Below are 6224 nucleotides of genomic sequence, written 5' to 3'. Positions count from 1 at the left end.
AGGCTGGGTTTAGAAGGGCTCGTGGTACTAGGGATATCGTTGCTGATGTTAGATGGATCTTGGCTGAAAGCAGGGAATACCAGAAGAATATCTATCTGTGTTTCATTGATTAAGCAAAGGCATTTGACTGTGTGGATCATAACAAACTGTGACTTGTAATAGTAAAAAAAAAAATCAAGCCAGAAAATACTCAAACATCATCTATAGAAATATGAACAATGCATATTATATTGAATATATGCATATAACAGAATAAATAATATTGAAAAGGATTGAAACAAAGATACATGGAGCAATATGATAAATTTCAATGGAATAATGCAGAATGGAGAAAAGTTATTAAAGAATACTAACTTACCATGTACAACTAAACAGCATGCAGTATTATATGTATTACCTATATGTGATAAAAGTGTAAAGGAAAATAAAGAATGGCAATCATGAAATTCAGAACAATGGTTCTCCTCTTGGTGAGGCAAAAAGGAAACAGGGGCTTTGATTATGTTCTATTTCTTAACCTGTGCACATGGTACATGGGTAGGGTTTTTATTATTCTTTAAACAGTACATACAAATTATGCTCTTTTGTTTCTGTGGTATGTTTCAGTAACATAAACTCAATTCACTTTAAGGAGGCAAACTAACCAGAGTGATTCTCTTGCTTCAGAAAATAAATACCTGGATATTACAACCATTTTAAAAATTCAGTTGCATGACAGTATTGTCAACAATTCTATTAAGTAATTTTTATTTTAACTTCCGAATTATTCTATAACTTAAAACAACACACATACATGCTCCACTCAAAACAATCTTATCTAGGTGTCAAAGTAAACCAACCTCATTGCCAACAAGGAGAATTCAATACATAGAAACTCTATGTAACAGAGAACTGCCCATGGGGTTTCCAAGGTTAATCTATACAGAAGCAGACTGGGCTCATTAGATGTTAAAATTGTGCTGGTCAATTCAGATAATGAAATGACAAACCACAGGATCATATTTTTATCTTCTATTATCTTGATTAAAATGTTGCTAAGTTAAGCACACTTGGAGCTAAATAAACCCAGATATACTCTCAAAATGACAAAATTACAGCCTTTACCCTTGTAAAACTCAGAAAAACACACATCTTCCCCTTTATGATATGTATTATTTCCCCATATGTGGTTTGAAACCATAGAAACCATAGCTGAAAAACATTCTTGGAACAAGCAAACGTGACTATTTTAAGACTATGTTGATTTTTCATATAATCAGTACTGAACTAAGTGAGTCGTATGGAATTGGGTTGGTGATGTATTTAGTGTCATATGAATCCTGGCAACCTCTGGTCAAATGCCTTCCAATTAACCATCACAATACCTCCAGGGTGTGAGTCCTCTGGAAGAATATACAGATAAATATTTACATAAACCTGCTGCACAGCTGTACTCTATTATCTTGGTAGTCCACTTGGAAAGCAAATTAAAATATCTATAATCAGAATGGCTAGTACCTGAGGGCTTTACCTAAATTTGCCTTTAAAAAAAAGTCTCCGGAACACCTAGCCTAAAGATGCTGAAGGAAACAGGGACTTTCCAACAGAGAAAAAGCAGGGCTCGTCCTAGAGTTGACACTGAATTTGGACTTACAGGCTCCTAAACTATAAGAGGATACATTTCTATGTTTTAAAGCCATCCATTTGTAATATCTGTGTTACAGCAGCTCTGGATGACTAATACAATTGTTGGAAGGCATAAGTATGTTTCATAAACCTTAACCCAATGCACAATAAAACGTTAAAAATCCCTTAAAAACTACTGTGAGCATACAGACTATATCAAAATGATAAAGCAGGTTCATGGTATGATCTTCCTGAGAGGTAGTTATGAGGAGCACAAATACAAAGATGCAAATGCATGGCATACAAAGTAAGTTTAATTATATCAGCCCAACTCCTTGCCATCAAGTGGGAACTTGATTACTAGGTTTCTGAGGCTGTAAATGCCATGAGAGGAGTTTGCCCATTATTCTCTTTAGGAGCTGGTGATGCATTCCAACTGCCAGAGGGGCATGCCTTTGGGCTAGCAGCCCAAATCTCCCAGGACTACACTAGCAGTGCTCCCTAATCATACTAAATGGGACACAAATGTAACTCCCATCCAGGTCAAGAAGGAGGTAAACCAGCAATCAGATGCTGCCATGTGCCTTCAATGTAATCCCCTCCCTACCCTTCCGTGGCAAACTCTTTCCTGCCTGGTGTTTTTTATTAATGATTTTCTTTCTTTATCATTTTACCTCCTAATTATGCATCTAAGCTGACTGGTGGAAATGTATATTTGAGATTTCCCTGGTATATTTTGTTTACTATTGCTTTTTTCTCAGTTATATTTAATTATATTCATCCAGTTGACTATATGGATATTAATCTACATTTCTTAAAATGTTCTTACATTGTCTACAAACCATGCCTGTAATTTCAAGAGCATTTGAGGTGATGACAATAAGTGTATTTTGCTATACACTTAATTGTAATCTCCCTGATGTTGTTGTTGTTAAGTGCCATCAAGTTGTAGATGACTCATAGTGACCCTATGAATGAAAGACGTGAACACTTTTATAACTTTCACCATTTCTCCAAATCCATAGGGTTTCCAGAGGCAAGCTATTTTGGAAGTGGATGCCACTCCTGTTTCCAAGCTTGTCTAATTGGGAAGCTCCACCAAACACTGTCCACCATGGGTAACCATTATCACATTTGACACATCAGTGTCACGGTGTTCAGATTCACAGCAAACCTGAGTTACCTCTGTATAGCAAATGGACAGACCAGTGCTGTGCCACTTAGAAGAATGTTTGACCAAAAACAATTAAAAATGGCCTGAGGGCCACAGACTAAAATCACCCACCTTTGGGTTTATATAATAATACTTGGGGAAACTGGAACATGTATTGAGTATCTGCCATATGATGGAATGGTACAAAACACTGGTCACAAATTATGGCAATATTTATGACAGTTCTGCACTGTATTAGGTTTAACATCCTCTTTTCACAGATGAGGGAGCTCTGGTGGCCTACTGGGTAGGAAGTTGCTCTGCTAATCTTGAAGGGCCTGATTCAACTCTCTCTGCTGTTCTAGTGGTATAAAGACGGACAATCTCCTGTTGGACCTACAAATTCTGCAAACCCTCTAGCAAGCCAACTAGGACTTGGTTCCGACTTGACAGCAATGAGGGGAGGTTGTTCTTGTTTTTTATTTCACAGATAAGAACTTGGAATTCAAAATGATAAATTACATTGAAGGTGTAGCCTGAGAGTTTGTTATCAGAAGCAAACATCTTATTTTTACTTTTTCACGATCTTATTCTTGTTAAGTAGATTAGTAAACTTGCCATTTCAAATAGTGTCTGTCTCTTTACCACATTCTTGGGATTTTGACTTGCTGTTCCCTATGCTCTTCTTAAGGTAATAGTCTTTTATTCACTCTGTTAAGTTTCATCCAGTCTACAGCACTTACGGAATACTGTGTATGGATTCCCTTTCGTGAGAGAATTGACTGAAAATAGTCACCTCCCCTGTTGTAGGGCCCAGGAAGAGAGCAATCCAGAGTCCAGGAGTGATGGAGAGGACAGCATGGAACTGAAAGACCACATCGACTGTTGCTTTATAGCTTTGAGACTTTATCCCAGAATTCACTGCTGTCCATCCCATTTTGACTCCTGCTGACCCTCCACCAGGAACATCTTTACAGGAGAAGACTGCTCACCTTTCTCCTGCTGAGCAGCTAGTGGATGTTAACTGGCAAACTTTACATGTAAGCAAGTAATACCACCGGGGCACAAAGCATTTAACCACTTTGGGGTTCATTTTCACCATAGCATAAGAGAGGTGCTTAGCCAATAATTTTGGAACTAGAGTTCAAGGACTAGCCAGAATGAGTGGTTTAAATGCCGATTTCTTGGCCTCATTAACATCTCCTGGCTGGTCTTGTGAAGGCTTTACAAGCTCGCCAAGTGATTCTGATGTTCACGGGGAGTGAGAGCCAGCAAGCAGATGGCCCAAGTCCCCATGGGTTTTACAATTCTGACAGAGCTGCTGGTGACAGAGGCCACAGGGAGCTACACTGCTAACCAAAATCTCTGGGATAAAATTGAAACTTTTGTTACCTTAGTATCGTGCATCAGGGCTAAGCATTATTCACTTCAGAGAGTTCTGGTAAGCTTATTGCTTTAAATAAAAATAAACACAAAGCCAATGATACTCCAGATGTTAAATAAACATGGTTATTGCTCTGAGCAAACATCAGTAACACAAGTCTGGGTGCTAGTCATCAAAATAGCTTGGGATTATTTGGTGTCCATAAACTGACTTAAAATAATGACTGCCTTAATGAAATTGTATCTATATCATTAGAAGCTATTAATAATACAGTGTGGCAGGAAAAAAACAGCATAGCCGCTCCTCAGGACACGGTAGTGTCAATATGATTAACAATAGATGATATATAGAACACCATGCGTTCTTATTAGGAAAAATAAGTTGTGTTTGCACTTCTAAAACTATTTTAAAAGTCAGTTCATTTAATTATAAAGCATGCTAAATATATCACTCAGCAGATTGGCAGCAATCTGTTGGCTGATGTATTTAGCAAGCTGTATTACTTTGATAATTGCATTCCTTACATGTTTTGCAAATTCTTATGTGACTATTTAGAAGGGGAAGTTCTCCAACTCCTTATACTATATAAGTCTTTCCTGGGACGGTTCTTTATATTCTGAGGAAGTGGATGATCCAGTGAATTGGGTTGGTTTCTTTTTGTCCCTTCTTTTCACTGGGAGTAGCCAAATCAAATTTTTCCAACAATTCTGCCTTTTCACACCCGACATGCTTTGCAGTGGTTCTCAAGCCTATTCCTGAGCAAAATGACACACGCCCACGGGTGGGAGGTCTCACAAAGCAGAGATTCTCAGCTCGAAGGCCTAGCACCTGCGGGAGGTGATAGCCACATCTCCAGGGAGTGAATGTAACCTCACACCCCCGCCCCCCAGGTATTTTTCTCTAGTGCTTGGATTGCAAGCTGAGTCTAAAATAGCCATTGTCCATATTTTCAGTAATAGGCAAAAGACTTTAATAGAGGAGTTGCAATTCTACTGTAAAAATAAGACGTTATTTTTTTATTTTAGAGAACTTCAATATTGAAAGTATTTAACTGTATGGTCAGAAATTATATGATGATTGATTTATATTGCAATATAAAATGAATGAGCAGACAAGAACAACAAAACTCATTGCTGTTCAGACAACACTAGTTGTTGTCCATGCCAAACTCACGCCTGTCAGAACAAAATTTTTCCATGTGGTTGCCAATGGCTGATTTTTTCAGTAGATCCCAGCTTTCCTTCTGAAGCACTTCTGGTGGACATGAACCTCTAACTTTTCAGTGAGATGTTGAACCTGTTAACTATTTTGTACTAACCAGGAGCTTCAGATTGATGGGTAGTAGGTGCTACAGAGCTGGTTCTGGCTCACAGTGATCCAAGTACAGCAAGTCCTAAGTACATAGTGACCCTGAATGCACATTGACTGGTCCTGCACCCACCTAAGTGTTCATCTTCCAGCATTATATCACACAGGATTCTGCTGCTACTAGCCACAAGGTTTGTACAGAATAATTTTTTTCTTTTCCCTTTTGGAAGCCGACTATTGACAGGTCCTTCTTCCTCATCTGGCTTAGTTTGAAAGAGTCACTGAAACACGGATGACAGGCTGGTATTTGAAATATTGGTGGGAAAATTTTCAGCATTACAGTGACATGCAAGCTGTCATTGTACAACATTGAACTGATAGCCAAGTGCTGGTCACATTAATAAAGGTATAGTTAGTTTATAGGGAGCACTGGCAACCTAGTGGGTAAGGAGTTGCACAGCGAATCCAAAGACAAGTGATTTGGATCCACTAGCAGCTCCACAAGAGAAAGATGCATTATCTTCTCTCATGTGAGTCACTGACTCAACTATAGTAGGGTCCAACTCAATGTAGCAATGGGTTTGATATAGGTACTTTCTTAACCAGTTTTCTTCCTAGTACACATCCATCCACACACACACACCCCTCCCCACATTCACCCAACAAAAAATATCCCCAAACCCAGTGTCATCAACTCTTTCTTCTCTCTATCCCCCTCCCTCTTATCCCCTCCTCTCTCTCTTTCTCCTTCCCACCTCCTCTCCTCTCCTCTCC

Source organism: Elephantulus edwardii, unplaced genomic scaffold (genome assembly GCF_000299155.1).
Source record: "Elephantulus edwardii isolate Elephantulus edwardi_28Jun2011 unplaced genomic scaffold, EleEdw1.0 scaffold00258, whole genome shotgun sequence".
Lineage (NCBI taxonomy): Eukaryota > Metazoa > Chordata > Mammalia > Macroscelidea > Macroscelididae > Elephantulus > Elephantulus edwardii.
This window is presented reverse-complemented; position numbering follows the sequence as displayed.